The sequence below is a fragment of the Falco punctatus genome (genome assembly GCF_963210335.1).
Source record: "Falco punctatus genome assembly, chromosome: Z".
Taxonomy (NCBI): domain Eukaryota; kingdom Metazoa; phylum Chordata; class Aves; order Falconiformes; family Falconidae; genus Falco; species Falco punctatus.
The window spans coordinates 17981159-17997802 of NC_137586.1; positions in this window are offsets into that span (position 1 = coordinate 17981159).

A 16644-nucleotide genomic window follows, 5' to 3' on the forward strand; every position below is an offset into this window, starting at 1 on the left:
GTACTGTTACAGTAGAAGGTCTGTTGCAATTCAAAGTATTGTACGTACTCCCACCCTTTCTTTACCCATGGAAACTAGTAGGATTATATGTACTTCTGGTCTCCTTGCTGTACCCATGGGGACTAAGTGGCAATATCTGTAGCCCTGGAATGCCAGCTTGTGTATTATTGTTGCTGAATAATGCAGCATATAAGATTTAATTTGGAACATAAACAGTAATATGTTTAAAGGTGTTATGGTGTCACGGTTTAACCCCAGCCAGCAGCTAAGCCCCACACAGCTGCTTGCTCACTCCTCCTGGGCGGGATGAGGCAGACAATCAGAAGAGTAAAAGTGAGAAAACTGGTGGGTTGATCTAAAGACAATTTAACGGGTAAAGAAAAAGCTGCACATGCAAGCAAAGCAAAACAGGAATTCATTCACCACTTCCCATCAGCAGGCAGATGTTCAGCCATCTCCAGGGAAGCAGGGCTCCATCACAGGTAACGGTGACTTGGGAAGACTAAACACCATCACTCCAAACTTACTGTCTTTCTTCTTTCCCCAGCTTATATACTCAGCATGGCATCCCATTGTATGGAATACTGCTCTGGCTAGTTCACATCAGCTCTCCTGGCTGCGTACCCTCCCAGTTTCCTGTGCCACTCCAGCCTTCTTGCTGGCAGGGCATGAAAAACTGAAAAGTCCTTGGCTTAGTATAAACCTTACTTAGCAACAACTGAAAACATCAGTATATTATCCAAAACACAGCACTGCACCAGCTAGTAAGAAAATTAACTCTATCACAGATGAAACCAGGACATTGTCCATCCCTTATTCCATACCATTTACATTATGCCACACTTTCCAACACAACCTCATTAACCACCACCACCCTTCCCATCCTTTGATATCATACACAGATATCATTCCCCTAGTCGTCTATGAGCCACTGTTTACAGAATGTCCACAAATGTCCACAAAATGTCCACCGAGTTCATTTTAGTCCATGACTTTGGGCACCATTTGTTACGGTGGTCACTCAGGACAACAGAAGTGCTGTGTTGCATGGAGTGACTGGACACCAAAGCCAGACCAGGTTGAGCCACTGCTGCACTTGCACAGCTTCTTGTAAGGTTTGTCCTCCATCAGTTCAGGTGGTTCCTGCTATAGTAATTCCTATAACATGCTACTTATTTCATGGGTTACAACAACTTAAAGGTATTTTCATTACATTCTCCCCCCTTGTACCATTTGGACCAGCCCATAGGGTTTAACGTCGCAATGAAGTCATCCCCTTGCCCCTGCTCTGGCTTTGACTTTTCCACAGACTGCAGTCCCTCAGGGTTATAGCAGCTCCAAGTGGAGCCTCATCTATGAACCACAGTCTCTCCAGGGGTATGACTGCTGTGGCATAGATTTATTGCAGCCACAGCTGTTTTGAGGTTTACCTGTTCCAGCCTGGGCTTCTCCATGGACACAATGCCTTCAGAGATATACCTCCTTCAGCATAATCACAGCCACAGTCCCTTCAGAAGTAAACCAGCTCTAGCATGGCCTTACCCATGGCTGCAGTCCCTCCAGGGGTGCACCTGCTCTGTCATGGTATTATCCATGGGCACATCCTTTGAGGTGCTCCAGGATGACCTCATCCACAGCCACTGTTGCCTCAGAACATAACCCCATACTAGCTACTATGAAAAAAGTTATCTCAGTGAAAACCAGCATATATGGTTACATATTGGGATGGGGCAAAGGTAATGTCTGATCCATGTCATGTGCAAGATATATAGTCCTGGAGCCTGAAGCCTTTTGTTTCCACCTGGTGTGTTTAGGGACTGGCAGCAATGCTGGCTGCCTTGGACTGGGTCCAGTGGCCACTGGAGCACCACATCTGCTTCTCAGTGATGATTGCTTTCAGAAAACAAGCCTGTTTTCAGAAACAAGGAACCTATTTCTAAGACAGTCTGAAAAGCCTGAAGAATAGAGCTCAGGGTCCTCAAAATGCTACACATTAATGTTGATTTTAGGTCTGCAAGGAATTTGTTTGAGGGTGCCTGTTCACTTGGAAAAGGAGTGATAGATCCAGTGAAGGTATTCAGATAGATCACTGAACAGCCTAACACCATGAGCCCATGATCCTTTAGGCACACATTACCACCTAAGGATAGATTCTGAACTCACAGATAATGCTGTCAACCTCTGTGAAGGTCTGTGAAGATAATGGAATAATTTGCAACCAGAGTCCCCAAACCCTTCTTTCTGACATTACATACAGTGGCAATAGAGATGTTATAGAAGTCATTCCCCTTTGGCAGCATTTGAAGCAGGTAGCTTCCTGGGAATTGATTTTAGGACAAGATTGTTCAAAAAGTTTCACTTTAAACTAAAATGTCATCAGTTCTGAAAGGATCCTAAATATGAAGCATGTTAAATAGAATAACTCTGTTACTCCATTCACTTTTCTGTCTTCCAATCTCTACGCAAGCAGATAAGTTCACATTGTTTTGAATGACATATAGTGCCCACACTATGTCTGATGTCAAAGGGAGTTCCACAGTATTTGGTAAGAGCTTAGCTCTGTTGGTTATGGACACAATGTAGCTAGAAATACATAGCTGTAAGCAGAATGGCCACAGGGATTAAATACCAGGCTTTGCTCTATTAGCATAAATCTCAACTAAATTTCCTAAATTAAATAGCTAAAGAAAGTTCAGAATTAATCAAGGTCAAGCAGTGAATGAATCAGGTAGTATAAAGTGGGTCTCTGTTAGAAATTTGGCTGCTTCACAAATTTTAAAAAACCCTTGATTTTGGCTAAGCTGCGAACAGATGGCAGGCTTTGGAGACCTAAATCAGCAAACAACTGTCAGCCAGGAATAAAGAGTGTGCTTAAGAATGCGACCAGTGGGTTCTTGGGTTCTGCTTCACCAGACAACTCCCCTCTTTCATCTGCACAGTGAAATCTAGCACAGTGATCATTGCAGGGCGTCCAAAGCAATTCAGAATAATAAAGCAACAACTGTAAGTAGATGTAAAAACTGTCATCAAGGCCCAACTATTCCTATGCTCTCTGCAAATCTGAAGCCACAAACTGATTTTTGTGGAACAGTAAGGATTTGGCAAATGTATACCCTCATATCTTTCTAGCTCGACTTTCCAACCCAGATGTGTTTTCTGCAGAAGACTGAAGTAACAAAGATTGCACAGAGACCACTTGGTTCCCTTTTGTCTCCACAGTCTGTGATAAAATCCATGTTTGGGACACTTTAAGGTAAATGGACTATATGAGGTCAAATTATGCCATATACTCTCATAAAATGAAAGGAATCACACTTACAGGACAGCTTTTATACAAATCAAACAAACAAACAAAAGATAAATAACACAGAGCTTCTAGAAAGCAAATTACTCCATTCTCAGGAGCTTCCTGATGACTAAATGTGGCCAGTACCTCTTGCTCCCAACCCATGGTAATGTGGTTAGCACAACTAATGCCATTTTATGAGGCAAGCAGACACGTTCTGTGATGACATGTGTCATGTACTCATTCCCTTTCTTTCATTATCAGGTCCTGAAGTTCTTGTGAACCAAGCAGACAAACCAAACATACTTTTTCTCCTCCTCACCAACCTCAAGACACCTGGGCACCAGGTTGATTACTCACTTCCTCGCTGGCCTTGAAGGTTGTGGGCACCCAGCTAGCTAGGTGGTGGTGATGACCCCCTCATAGAACAGACAAGTGTAACAGCACCATCCATAAAATCAGTTACAAGTCCTAAGTGGGAACTTGGATCAGAACCACTGCTGGGCAGTGAGACCCATGACCCACCAGCAGGCAGGAATGCCTCTGCAGTCTGCTGCTTCCTCCAAGGTCTGAGTGAGTGACTCTTACTCTTTCATATGATTTTTGAGTCTAAGTTTTTATTGTTATATTGATATGGTAAACCATGTACTAAGATCTGGCATGATATGTAGAAGGTCTAGGGGATTAGAAACCATAGTTAAATTGTATTGTAAGTTCTGTGTTATGCTACTTAAAGATAGTGCTACGTTGATTCTGCTTGTAGAAATCCTCCATTCCACTCAAATTCTGTGCTATACTAATCAAAAAGTACTGTTAAGAAAATAAAGCTTTAATTGTACCTATGATTTATTGCTGTCATCATTCTGCCAAGGATCCCTAAAAGAACCTGTCTGTCCCCTCACTTTTGATGACACTGAAGCTGTGGAATTTCCATCTGGAAATACAAGAGCAAAAACAAAGAGCTATTTCCTCATCAAAAGATGAGCAGGAGTCACATTTCACAGGAAGAATCCAGAAAAACATCACAAAATAGTCACTTCCCTGCAGCAACAGGACTCTCTCTCCTGAAGATTCTCATTATACTTAATTATGGATATGGGGTGAGATCCAGGATCATCCCAGGCTCCTTCTGACTCCATGCTGAGTGACAAGGCTCAGACATTAACTGTCTATATACCAAACTTTAATTCCACACAAAGCAGAACTGTTACACAAGGCAGAAAGACACTGTGGCGTGTTTTAACAGCCTCCTTGACCTGGACCATTAGGACCCAGGCCTGCTAGAGATGTCCTTTTTCCACAGCAAACATGACTCATGAAACTCACTATCTCTTTCCTGATCAGGTGATACACTTCCTCCAAAACACATATGTGGAGATAGAAGCAGTTTGGCATGTAGGAATTAATGCCAGTTTTGAAGCAACTTCAAAGCAGGAAAAAACACAATTTGACCATTTCTACAGTTGCACGGGAGAAAAACAAGAGATTCGCCAGCTGTAGTAAAATGGATAAAGCAAAATACTTACTCAAATAATTCCGCAGTAGGAAGGACAGAAGAGCAAAATGATAAACAGATGACCAGAAACTTTGATGCAAACTGTAAAACTCACTTCAACCTTTACTGTACCATGGAAAATGAAGTATTGCAAGTAACATGCCCTGGGCAATATCACTTTTTGCTCTCCTGCCTCAACTTTAACCTTCTATTTCTGGTGGCATTAAGCAACATCAGCATGTCCTAAAATAAAACGTTGTCTACAGGTAGCAGAAATCACTGTATGGATGTGTCTGGAGAGGACCTCTTGAAATCTACATAAGAACTCAATGGGATGGTTTAGACCTCAGAATATATTTTTTGGTATATGCAAGATAATGGGCAGGAACATTTTGCATTCCAGAAACGTTGAGAAAGGCAGAGGCAATAATCAAGGATAAAACCAATTAGATTTACTGGAGTAGATCTGAAGCAGTTTCACAGAGGGGGCATAGTGTCCTGGTGACTATAGTCAGTCATAACCCTCCTGAAACATGAGACAGGAGACACTTTTGGACAACAAAACAACTCAGTGGCAGCCACAAAAGCAAATGGAAAGAAAAAGAAAGGAGACTAAAAGCTATTTTTTTAAAACTCATTTTTGACCTGTCCTAAAAAACACTAGCATGTCTGATGTTTTTACTTCAAGAAGCTAAGACAAAACCATGAGTTACAGTCAAGACAAGGTGAAAAAAATATCTGCAAGTATCAAAAGGCATGTTCACTACATATTATCATTGTGCAAATGCTGCAGATTGTTAAATAAAGTAACTGAATAGATTATTTGAAGAAGCAAAATGCTGAGAATTTAAATTTTAGGACTTTTTAGCTAGTTCCAATTCTTACAGCTGCAGCAGCTCCGCTGATATAAAACAAGCTAGACAAACCCACCCAAATGATGTTTGGTTCCGTATGCCTACAGGCATAACATTTAAAGTGACAGATCTAAAGTGTATCCCTTATAACTGAAATGGACTTCCTCTGAGTTATAGCAATGCAGAACATTATAACATTGTAAATAAATTCATATTACTCTCCCATATAAAAATGTGGATATATTCCACTGAAATAATACATGGTCCTACACATTTACATTTGGTCTTGCATATATTGAAGTCATGCTGTTAATAATGTCGTTCTTTTAAGATGTGGTCCTTAAGACATCAAACCTGTAACCATTTGGGCAGGTAGTACAGCATCATCTAGTTAGGAATAACTAGTTATCTCATCCATGATGCCAAATTAAAAAGAACCCCAGAACTACCCGCAGAAGCCATGAGAAACTTGGAATAAGCATGAGGACGTGGAAAGAGTTTTCTATGGAGAGCTCTCTGCCAGCACTCTGTACCTCCAAATGGCAAGCTGATGGCACTACTCCATAGAGCTGCTGGAAACACACCACCTTTTCTACATATTGCTACATCTTGGTTTTACACATGAGCCAAATCAAAGCCTAATTTTCAAAGATCTTGAGAAACATATTTTCACATTTGCATGGCTGAAAAGCTGTCTATTTTTATGAAGATCATACACAGGGACCAAAACATCATTCCCTATCCTTAGGATATGCTGGGAAAAGAAAGAAAAAGAATAGCCTTGAACTGCCTCCCTCCTTAATCTGTGAGCTTTGGCAGCACTTCACTGCAGACTTCTGGGCTGTGTCTCCACAGGTCACACTTCCCACACTGCGGTACTCTGATGGACATGGTCATTGCATAAGCAACCCAAACTCATTGAAGAGTGCCCACGCTCCTCCAGATTTATCTAACTATATGGTCGGCTGCAGCGCTGTAGAAATTTAATTGAAACTAGAACCTAGATGTAGGCTACAGTATAATAACCTAAATCTGCATACAAATTTTCCTGTCTAGCCATGTTTTTACAAAAATTTCAGCACTGTGAAGGTGCAAACTTTTATAGGACAAGGTTGTTGCATTTATTTGTTCTTTGGAAAGCTTGTGACCCTAAACTTAGGAGGAGACAGTTTTAAACAGAGAAAAGTGAGAGTTATTGAAACGGTGTCATTTTCCTAAGGTCTCAAGGCCAAAATGCACAAAAAATAACAACAAAATGTGTGTAAATTATGTTGGTTTGATCAGGCAGGATGGCAATTATAACATTGACATGAAAGAGGCAACAAAATGTTTCATCTCTTGTAAAAACCGTAAAGAATTTTAATTTAAACTTAATTAGAATTTCAACTAAAGTATTTTACATTATTCAGTCACCAGGGAACATGAAAAATAGTGCTGTTCTGGAAGAAGTTAGTTGATTTAGTTCTGTAAAGCTGCCAGCTGTCAAATGTAAGTAAACATTTTCTTAAGGAACTTGCATGCACATAAATGAAAATATACAGCAGCAGAAACAAAAATGAGAATAAGACTGTAGTGCATGGGAAAAGTCCTCTCAAATCTAGCTATAATTTTTCTGGATGGCTGATAGGTTTTCTCCCTATTGCAGTAAAAAAAAAAAAAAAAAAAAAAAAAAAAAAAAAAAAAAAAAAAAAAAAAAAAAAAGGTTATAAGTTATGAGCTTTCTTTTTAAATATATCTCTACAGGAATTTTGAGGCCTTTTGCCAAATCAATTCTAATACAGTCGCTGGACAGACTCATATTTAACTGTCTTCACCTTTCTAGTACATTTGTTCGTGTCTTCCTCAACCTGGAGGCAGACATGGGGCTCCTGCCACCACGTTGGTGGGCTGATTCACATGGGTGGAGCCTGAATCATAGAATCATAGAATCATAGAATGGTTTGAACTGAAAAGGTCCTCAAAGATCACCTAGTTCCAACCCCCTGCCATAGACAGGGACACCTTCCTCTAGACCGGGCTGCTCAAAGCCCCATCCAGCCTGGTCTTGAACACTGCCAGGGATGGGGCATCCACAGCTGCTCTGGGCAACCTCACCACTCTCATAGTGAAGTTTTTCTTCCTAATACCTAATCTAAATCCACCTTCTTTCATCTTAAAGCCCTTGCCACTTGTCCTATCACTACATGCCCTTGTAAAAAGTCCCTCTCCAGTTTTCTTACAGGCCCCCTTTAGGCACTGGAAGGCTGCAATAGGGTCTCCCTGGAGCCTTCTTTTCCCCAGGCTGAACAATCCGAACTCTTTCAGCCTGTCCTTATAAGAGGTGTGCTGCAGCCCCCTGATCATCTTTGTGGCCCTCCTCTGAACTCGCTCCAATGGGTCCATGTCCTTCTTATGCTGGGGGCCTGTTGTGGTTTAACCCCAGCTGGCAGCTAAGTACCACACAGCTACTCACTCACTGCCCCCTGCCTCAGCAGTCCGGGGATGAGAGCTGGGAGAAAGGTAAAACTCAAGTGTTAAAATAAGAGCAATTTAATAATTGAAATAAAATACAATCATTTAAAATAAGTAACAGTTGTAATGAGAAGGAGAGAGAAGGGAAAAGGAATAAAATCTGAAGGGAAGGGAGCAAAACCCAAGTGATGCACAATACAGCTGCTCACCACGCTCTCACCAGTATCCAGCCACTCCCTGAGAAGCCTTAGCCAACTCCTTCTGGTTTATATACTGAGCATAACATCGTACGGTATGGAATACCTCTTTGGCTGGTTTGGGTCACCTGTCCTGGCTGTGTCCCCTCCCAGTTTCTTGTGCTCCTCCAGCCCTTCGGCTGGCAGGGCCTGAGGAACTGAGAAGTCGTTGACTTAGTATAGACACTACTGGGCAACAACTGAAAACATCAGTGTGTTATCAATATTGTTCTTATACTAAATCCAAAACACAGCATTGCACCAGCTACTGAGAAGAAAATTAACTGTACCCCAACTATCTCCAGTTTAGAGACAAGGATGTTGTGTGAGAAAGTGTCAAACGCCTTGCACAAGCCCAGGTAGATGGTGTCAGTCCCTCTTCCCTTACCCACCAGCACTGTAACCCCGTGGTAGAAGGCCAGCAGATTTGTTAGGCACAAAGTGAAGTCTCCTTGTTCTGTTTCTATGTGAAGGAGGAGTGAAAAGCCCATGTTCACATGGGGCTCAGCCTCTGTAAATCAGAAAGCATGGCTCAGACATCCACTTTTCAGTGTGCGCTCTGCTATTTGACTCTTCAGGTTTTCATAACACACTGAAAACTCCAGTATTTTAGGCACCTGATGGTGGAAAGCCACTAATGCAAACTATTGGTAATGAGATGCAGTGAGAATTAGGAATAATTAAGCTATGCTGATTTTGGCTGCAGTACAGAATTTCTGGGTGAACCTTATTGCCAGGTCTCAGGATTTTACTGACACACTCACAATATTTCACCTAGGCACTGACTTCTGGAATCAGTGTTAGAGAAAGATCTTTGCTTGCACATGCAGAGAGATTTTTAATTTTCTCAGTTGTAGACAGAAGGTTAAAGCACAAGCTCTTCAAATCTGAAATACCTAATGTGAGCAGAAAGAACAAAACTGTATCTGTTAAAATCTAATTGTTGGTACCCCATTTTACAATTGCGCTCCTTGGTAGTTGGTCAAAAGCAACATCAAAACTAAATGTAAACTTATGCAACATGCTGTACTATATGCAATATATAACCCGCACCTGGTGATGCTGCCTTCATTTAAAGTCAGAGTAGACTCCAAATGTTTATCAGCATATCAGGCTGACTTTGTGGAGAAAGGAAAGGGAGGGGAAGGGGGTGGGAAGGTTCATCTGTTTTACACAGGATGCTGTGACAGATGCCCCCACTCTGACTGAGCAGTACTTTGATTCAGGCATCACTGACAAGAAGGCCTGGCTGAAATCAACCCTGCTGTGCAAATCTTGAGAACTGTGCTAGACAAGACCTTCTCAGGAACCAGGGAGTCTGAGCTATGTCTTGTCAGGAGCTAGCTGTACCAGCCTGAGCTGGGACTAGACAAAACTAAACCTGCTACAGCTGCAAACATGCACATACACCAAAGAGGCAGGGGGAGTGATTTTATGCTTTATGCTATAGATATCTGTAGCCCCCAGAGCCCATTGTGTTCTCCTGTACAGCAGCAGGCTACACAGTGACCTTTCCTTGGGTAAGGATGTCTCTCAAGGTTACTCCTCAAGGCTGAGAGACCCCTTATCCAGTATCTGATGTCTATCTAGGCCTAAGACTATATTATATGCTAGCAACATTTACATATCCAGCTATAGGTCAATTATTAGAAGTGTAGTAAGTAGTAGAGTGTTCAACTGCCATCTAATCACCATCTAAATGATTGTTCCAAATTACTGTTTAAATCATCATCTGATTTATTGTCAAATCATTGTTAAACCATATTCTCATCATTAAATCACTGTTTGATTACTATTCATTTATTGCTTAATCACCATTTGATTATCATTCAGTCATCAATTAATTATAATTGGATTATTGTTAGTAAGATCCTTTTAGTTAACACCACAATGATGACTCCTCTTAATAATTCACCTGTGATAGATACCAAAAGAAAATTAGTCTTTTCCCTTTTTCCTGACTTACTGAACTGAGAAGGAACTTCAGGAAAGAATGGCAGACTTTTAGGTAAAAAGCATAAATCCAAGCTCTAGGTGCTGCAGAAAGGATGAATCTTACTAAGGCTGTCCTACGCAAATCCTAGATTCATACCATTTGGCTAAAGAAATGGAATCAGGCTAAATAAAGCTAAAAAAACCTAGGAGGTAAATTTGAACATAGCCCTGATGTTTCTCAGCTCATTGCTGCTGCAACTGAAGTACTCTAATAATTTATTACTTCATGGGTTACCTTCTTGTTGCTTACTTGTTACTTCACCAGTCCCACTTTCCTTCTTTATATTACAGGCTTCAACAAAACCTGTTTAAGATCCTACATTGTTTATTGATTCAGCAACAGGTTATTAAGAAACCAATAAATAATCTGAACACACCAGTGTTAGTAATTTGATATATCACTTTTCACATTTCTATACACAGTAATATACAATAATACACACAATATTTTTTTAATCACACTTGAATTTGATTTTTTTTTTACTCTTCTGAGGTAACCCTTCTTTGAGGCATAAGGCAGTATTACTATCTACTTCCAGCTGCTGCCTCCAGACCCCTCCAATCATCTCCAGTTGCTGCTGACTTGGACTATTTGGCCGTTGTTCACATATTGTTCAGAATAGTATTACTTTCTGTTTCAGTTATGGATTGCAGTTTCATCATCATTTTTCTGGAAGATTCAGGGTAAATAGAGCCACCTATGTTATTTAAGTTTATTCTGGAAAATATTTGTGTACTGAGTAGCATGTCATCTGCCCTGTAACCCGCACTATTATTTTGAAATTAATATAAAATCTACAAAGTTTGCTGCTTAAAATTCATTTGTTGTTTCATGTATTCCAGATAGTTTCTACTTCATCTAGCATGTGCACAAACACACAGGAACCTAGGGATCTGTGTTTAGAAAATTTGTCTCACTGAGTAACTCTAGCAGTGGAAGTTTACAACAGTCTGCCATCCTATTCAGCTTGGGTGATAACTAGAGCAGCACAATGGGCCAAATGTGGCACAGCCATGACCTCCGCAAGGAGTCTCACCAGGATTGTGGTCCAAACACTCACGTTCCAGAACAGACATGCAGAAATTGTTAAGTTGCTGTTAAGGTTTGTCAGCTTCAGCAAATATAGAAAATGAACAGTGTCAAACAATCTGGACAGTTTGTACCAGGAAACACAAGGAACAGAGCTGGTTAATGTGCCAATGCTGATTTAGCCTGGGCTACACAAAAGTATTTCTGGGATTAGAGAATAAGCCTGGCATGTTAAGTTTAAAATTAAATGTACAGGTCTGGATTTACCTCCAAAACTTACAAGTTCAGGCTGTAAAGTGTCGCAGAATACGAGTGGGAGTCCCTGTTACATAGATCAGTTGTTTTTCCCTTGAGAATCAGAGTGGAGAGTTTGTTTGGGTTCATCTCAATGGGATTGTGGTCTCCTGTCTCCAGCTGCTCATTGTAATGGATGAAAGACAGGAATAGGAAGGGGTTTGGATACTCCGAATTACACACAGACACACACATACATGCATGCATGCACTTACTTTCAAGAAGGGAGTTAAACATAAAACCCATGGAAACAGAACAGAGTCAGGTGACGGCACAGAGTTCTATATCACAAACTCTGCAGCAGCAGGAAAGAGATTTCAAGGCCATAACACCTTATTGTGTGGACCTGCTTTGAGCAGAGCCTGTACCATGACCAGGGGAATAGGGAGTCCCACCACATACTGTAAGAGGAGAGCTATGCCACACACAGTGGCAAGAGAGCTAACAAGCTCAGAGCTGTTGAACTTGCAGTAGGGGCAGAACTTGTTTCTGAGGTACAACTGACTCAAACCATATAGGAATTTATGGATTAAAGTTGGCCTCATCAACTGACTTACAAGCAAACTGGATATCTATGGGAAAAGATATGATGTATTCCTTATAGAAGCAGTGCCAATTAGAAAAGAATTAGTGCTCTGAAATACTCGCATACTGTTAGTGGACTTCAAAGCAGTCTCAGAAAGAAAGCTCTGAAATCATCCAGCAGAATTTATAATGTCAAGAAGGCTGCACAAGCTCTGTATCAGAGCAATGAGAATAAAGGCTACAGCCTCTTAAGCAAATTGAAGTGACTGGAAATCTTTGCTACTCTGCAATCCAGGAGCAGCTGTGCTTTGCTAATTCTGAAATTAAGGGTGGTCATGTGCCTTCAAAAGAAAGAAAAAAAAATTACAAGGTCTTCTAGATGTATTTAGTTGATACACATCTAATGTTAGGCGTGAATCTACTTCCATTCACTGCTTATAACACATTCGGACAGAAACCATAAACTGCTAATAACAGCAGTCACAGAATCAGGCCACAGATGGCTCTGATGATCTACAAAGTCAGTACTGGTTGTGAAATGTTCTAAATGTCAAAGTTAATCTTAGCAACCGTGGCAAGTAGGAGGATCTTTTTTCTTTACAGAGGCATCCTTGAAAATGTGAACCAATACAAATCAGTGTAGACTGATAGTCTAATTAAAATTGTCACTTTTTTTCCCCCCTGAAATTCATGGGTTGTAAGACTTGTCTCTGTGAGGCTGTGAAACTCCTATCAGCTCCTCTATTATCTGAAGGAAAAGAGAAGGCTGGGAGAGACAGAAAGAAAAGCTAAGGAGCAGACCAGACTAATTGGTGTTTGTAATGGAACTGAGACACCTGGGAAGCCATTAATAATTTTAAGGCCAATGCACTTCCTCTCCTTCAGCAGCCTGCAGCTGATCAACACCTTTCCCTGTCTCTAATATGAAGGGGAAAGTTTCATTCTGAGAGAAGTGCAGACTGGGAGTAAAGGTGGCAACTCTGTAGTTCTCTCACTCCTTTCTAGAAATTCACTACCTTTCCTCCATTGCCAGAAGGACAGAAAGCAGAACAAAATTTAGGAATGTTCTGAAGAGACATTGAGAGATTGCAGAGTGCAGAGAAAAAGAATGGAAAGAAAAAGGAATTGGTAATGGTTTATACATGATGACAGAAGAGGTGAACAGACCAGGAATGTGTGAATGGCAGAAAAAGACCAGGAGGGAGGAAAAGAACACTTTTCAGAAAGAAGAATAAGGACAGGAAATAATGATCTGTCTTATAAAAATGTCCATTAGCTGGATCCCTCCATCAGCACAAGACCTGTGGAGTGATACTAACACCATCCACGGTCAACATTTCTGCTGCATTTGAGGGCTTGGTGGAGAATGGAAAGAGATGCAATCATGGGATTTCTGCACTGTCTATTAATTTCTTGCTACAGTTTCCAAGCATTCATTCATGTAAAACAGATACTCATGAAAAAATCTGCATATACTAACAGCACAGACCCTTATTTGTTCCAAAAGTCACATTGAAAATACTGTTGACTGTTCACTATGCTTTTGTGTTCTTTTGGCTTACAAACAATAAGAAACAATGCTATGTGTCACTGACAATTATTTATTGGAAATATCTAACAGTCAATAAGTGAACATGTAATAGGAACCTTTCCATTTTAAAGTATTCTTTTAATTCTCTGTTGTGTTATTACTGGGAGTCAGTATATGGCACTCTTACAAATACTTAACTAAGCACCCAGATGATGAGACTGAAGTATGTCCACCTCAGCTCCACGTGGTATCACCCAAACTCCTTCTGACTGGATACAGAGCTGTACTAATATGTGCACAGTGTTTCTAATACTTTAACTGGCTTCTGCAGAGATCAGAAAAGAATTTAAGATTTATAGGACCAAAAGATGAGAACCCAAGGAACATGATCTTTAATCTGCTCATTGAAGAGCAGAAAAGTTCATATTTGTAGCTCCTTGTCCAACCACTATATGAACTATCTATGAACAAAATGTGGTTATAAGCCTTGAGACAGAGATCACAGCCTGGATTTTTTTTCATCCAGTTCAGTGACCCGTCACTGAGCTTCACAAACATGCTTCCTACTGTTCTTGCTTTCTGGTTCAGCAGATCTCTTCTTCACAGTTGTACATCTTCAGCAGAATGGTCGGAAGATGCCTATCCTTTTCCCAGTCCCCTGCTCCCACCAGGGTAATAATAGCAAGGTGACAGGAACTCTGATGGAACATGGAAGGTGTCACCTTGAGTCTTCTCAGGTACCTCTGGAGTGAGTCCTGTAATCTGTAAGTTATTGTCTAACAGGTGCCTGACAGCAGCGTGTTGTGGTTAGCTTTGTTTTCTCTTGGTTTTGTTTGTTTTTAATGGGGTCTTCTGTCCTGCTTTTTCATAAAAGATCTGTGCAATCACTAAGCTTTTACTCTCAGCCAGATTAAAGTGCTTTTTCGCAGCCATAGCTAAGTAGTCAAAGCCACGAACAGGGAGAGGACTGGAAACCTAATAGTTTTCAGGTGCTTCCCACTTAGGAACTCTACACATCTCCTTGATCAGCATGCTGACTGCAGGCAAACATTATTGCAGTGGACACGCATTTGGGATCACGTACCTCACCTCACACCCCTGCAAGCTGAGACATCCAAGACCAGGGTTCCAGATTTTCCTACAAAAACATCAAAGAGTTTTGGAGCACAAGATGTAAATCTACTGTAATTACACCACTTTTCTTGGATCTAGCCCTCACTGTACTTACGGTCATGGATATTCAGCACAGAGTATATAGTATATTCAAAAACACTAACTCAGGAAACCTGCATTTCATTCCATGTTGTTTTCATGCATGCTGTTTAATCTTCAAAAACTTGCTTTTTGTGCCATTTCCTTTTCCTCTCCTTCCCTTCACCAGTACTATAGATTCTAAAAGGTTTGAGGCAGACATTTTTTATTATCATGGTTTTATGGTGGCAAACATGCTACGCCTTGATTTCCACTGGGGACTGTAATGCTCATAGTATCTCTGGTGATGTTCAAGGCAACCAGAACTACAGCTTTAAAGAAGGGACAATTAATATTGCCTTAGTACCTTTCTGTATCCATCATGAATGTACCACGGCATACCCTGAAGGCCACTCTGGCCCTGTTCATGTCAGTGTGTACAGAAGCCTTTAAGCTTTTTATTCAGCCAGATGCACAGAAAATAGAGTAGCAGCTGGCTATAAGACATGTTGGAAAAGTGTTCCGTCACCAGAGCATTGCTGTACTCCAGTGGAGTACGCACTATGCAACAGTCATGTAAAAAGGGCTGTGCATTCTCACATCAGCTTTTAGGACCCCAAGATATAGGACCTTGAAGGATGGTCTTAAAGCCATAAACCACTCCCAATGGATGCACTGAGCAGACATTCTTCACACACATCTGCATACAGCAGTATCTGCCAATTTCTTCTTTTTTTGGAAGTCTTTTTATATCTACTTTTAAATGGATAGAAAAATGTCTATTTCAGTAGGCTACAGGTCATATATAGTCAACATTCAGGCACTACTTCACCAAGAAAATTACCTCCACCACATTCACATCAGGGTTCAGTTCACCTTTGCAATATAATCAATAGCTATCAGTCAATAGTAATTTAAGCTATGTTGTAGAACTGACCCTGGTATTCAGTGCTTATAAAAGTAGGTCCCAAAACCACAATTCTGTGACACATCCCCTACACTTTTTTTGCCATAGCTTAGTCACAGGAATCAGGAGCTGAGGTTATTTCTCTTTTTCTTAACTGATTGAATTGATAACAAGGAAATTAATAGTCATAGCAATCAGTGTGCATGTTTCTGCTTCAGAGTTTGTCTCCATATCCCTGCATCACCTAAGCAAAGCAAAGTGAATATTGTCTCAGATATCAGCATTTCATACCCAACGAAAGCTTGCCATGGTTTTAAGTTAGTTTCACAAGCTTAATGTTGTATCAGCACACTCTTTTGTCTGTAAATATTTAAAATAGCCTTATTACTGACATGTTGGGTGGGGGGGAACAACTTATTTTGGAAGCCTGCAGTTAATCAGTTAAAGATATAGCTGCAAAGTCATAATTTATTGATGGTTGCACACAGGATACTGAAATGGTAGTATTAGCGAGTTGGTAGACTCATAGAAATTATATGTGTTCTATTCACAAGCACTAGACACATTTTGTCCCTGTAAGTGTCTGAATATAATTGCATCAAGATATTTATTTAGCAATCCAAAACTTCCTTAAGAATAATATGAGGTGATGGGATTAGCATAAAAGGTAAACATTTACAGTACATGGGAAAACATGCTCATTCTGTGTTGGAAGTTTTCTAAAGATCTTGTTTAAATTGGCAGATTAATTGCATGTTTGACTGAAAATGTTTAAAAAGGACAGACCAAACCTAAAAAAAGGAAGCACAACTGAACTATACTCACTGTCTAGGATTCTACTACTGAAGT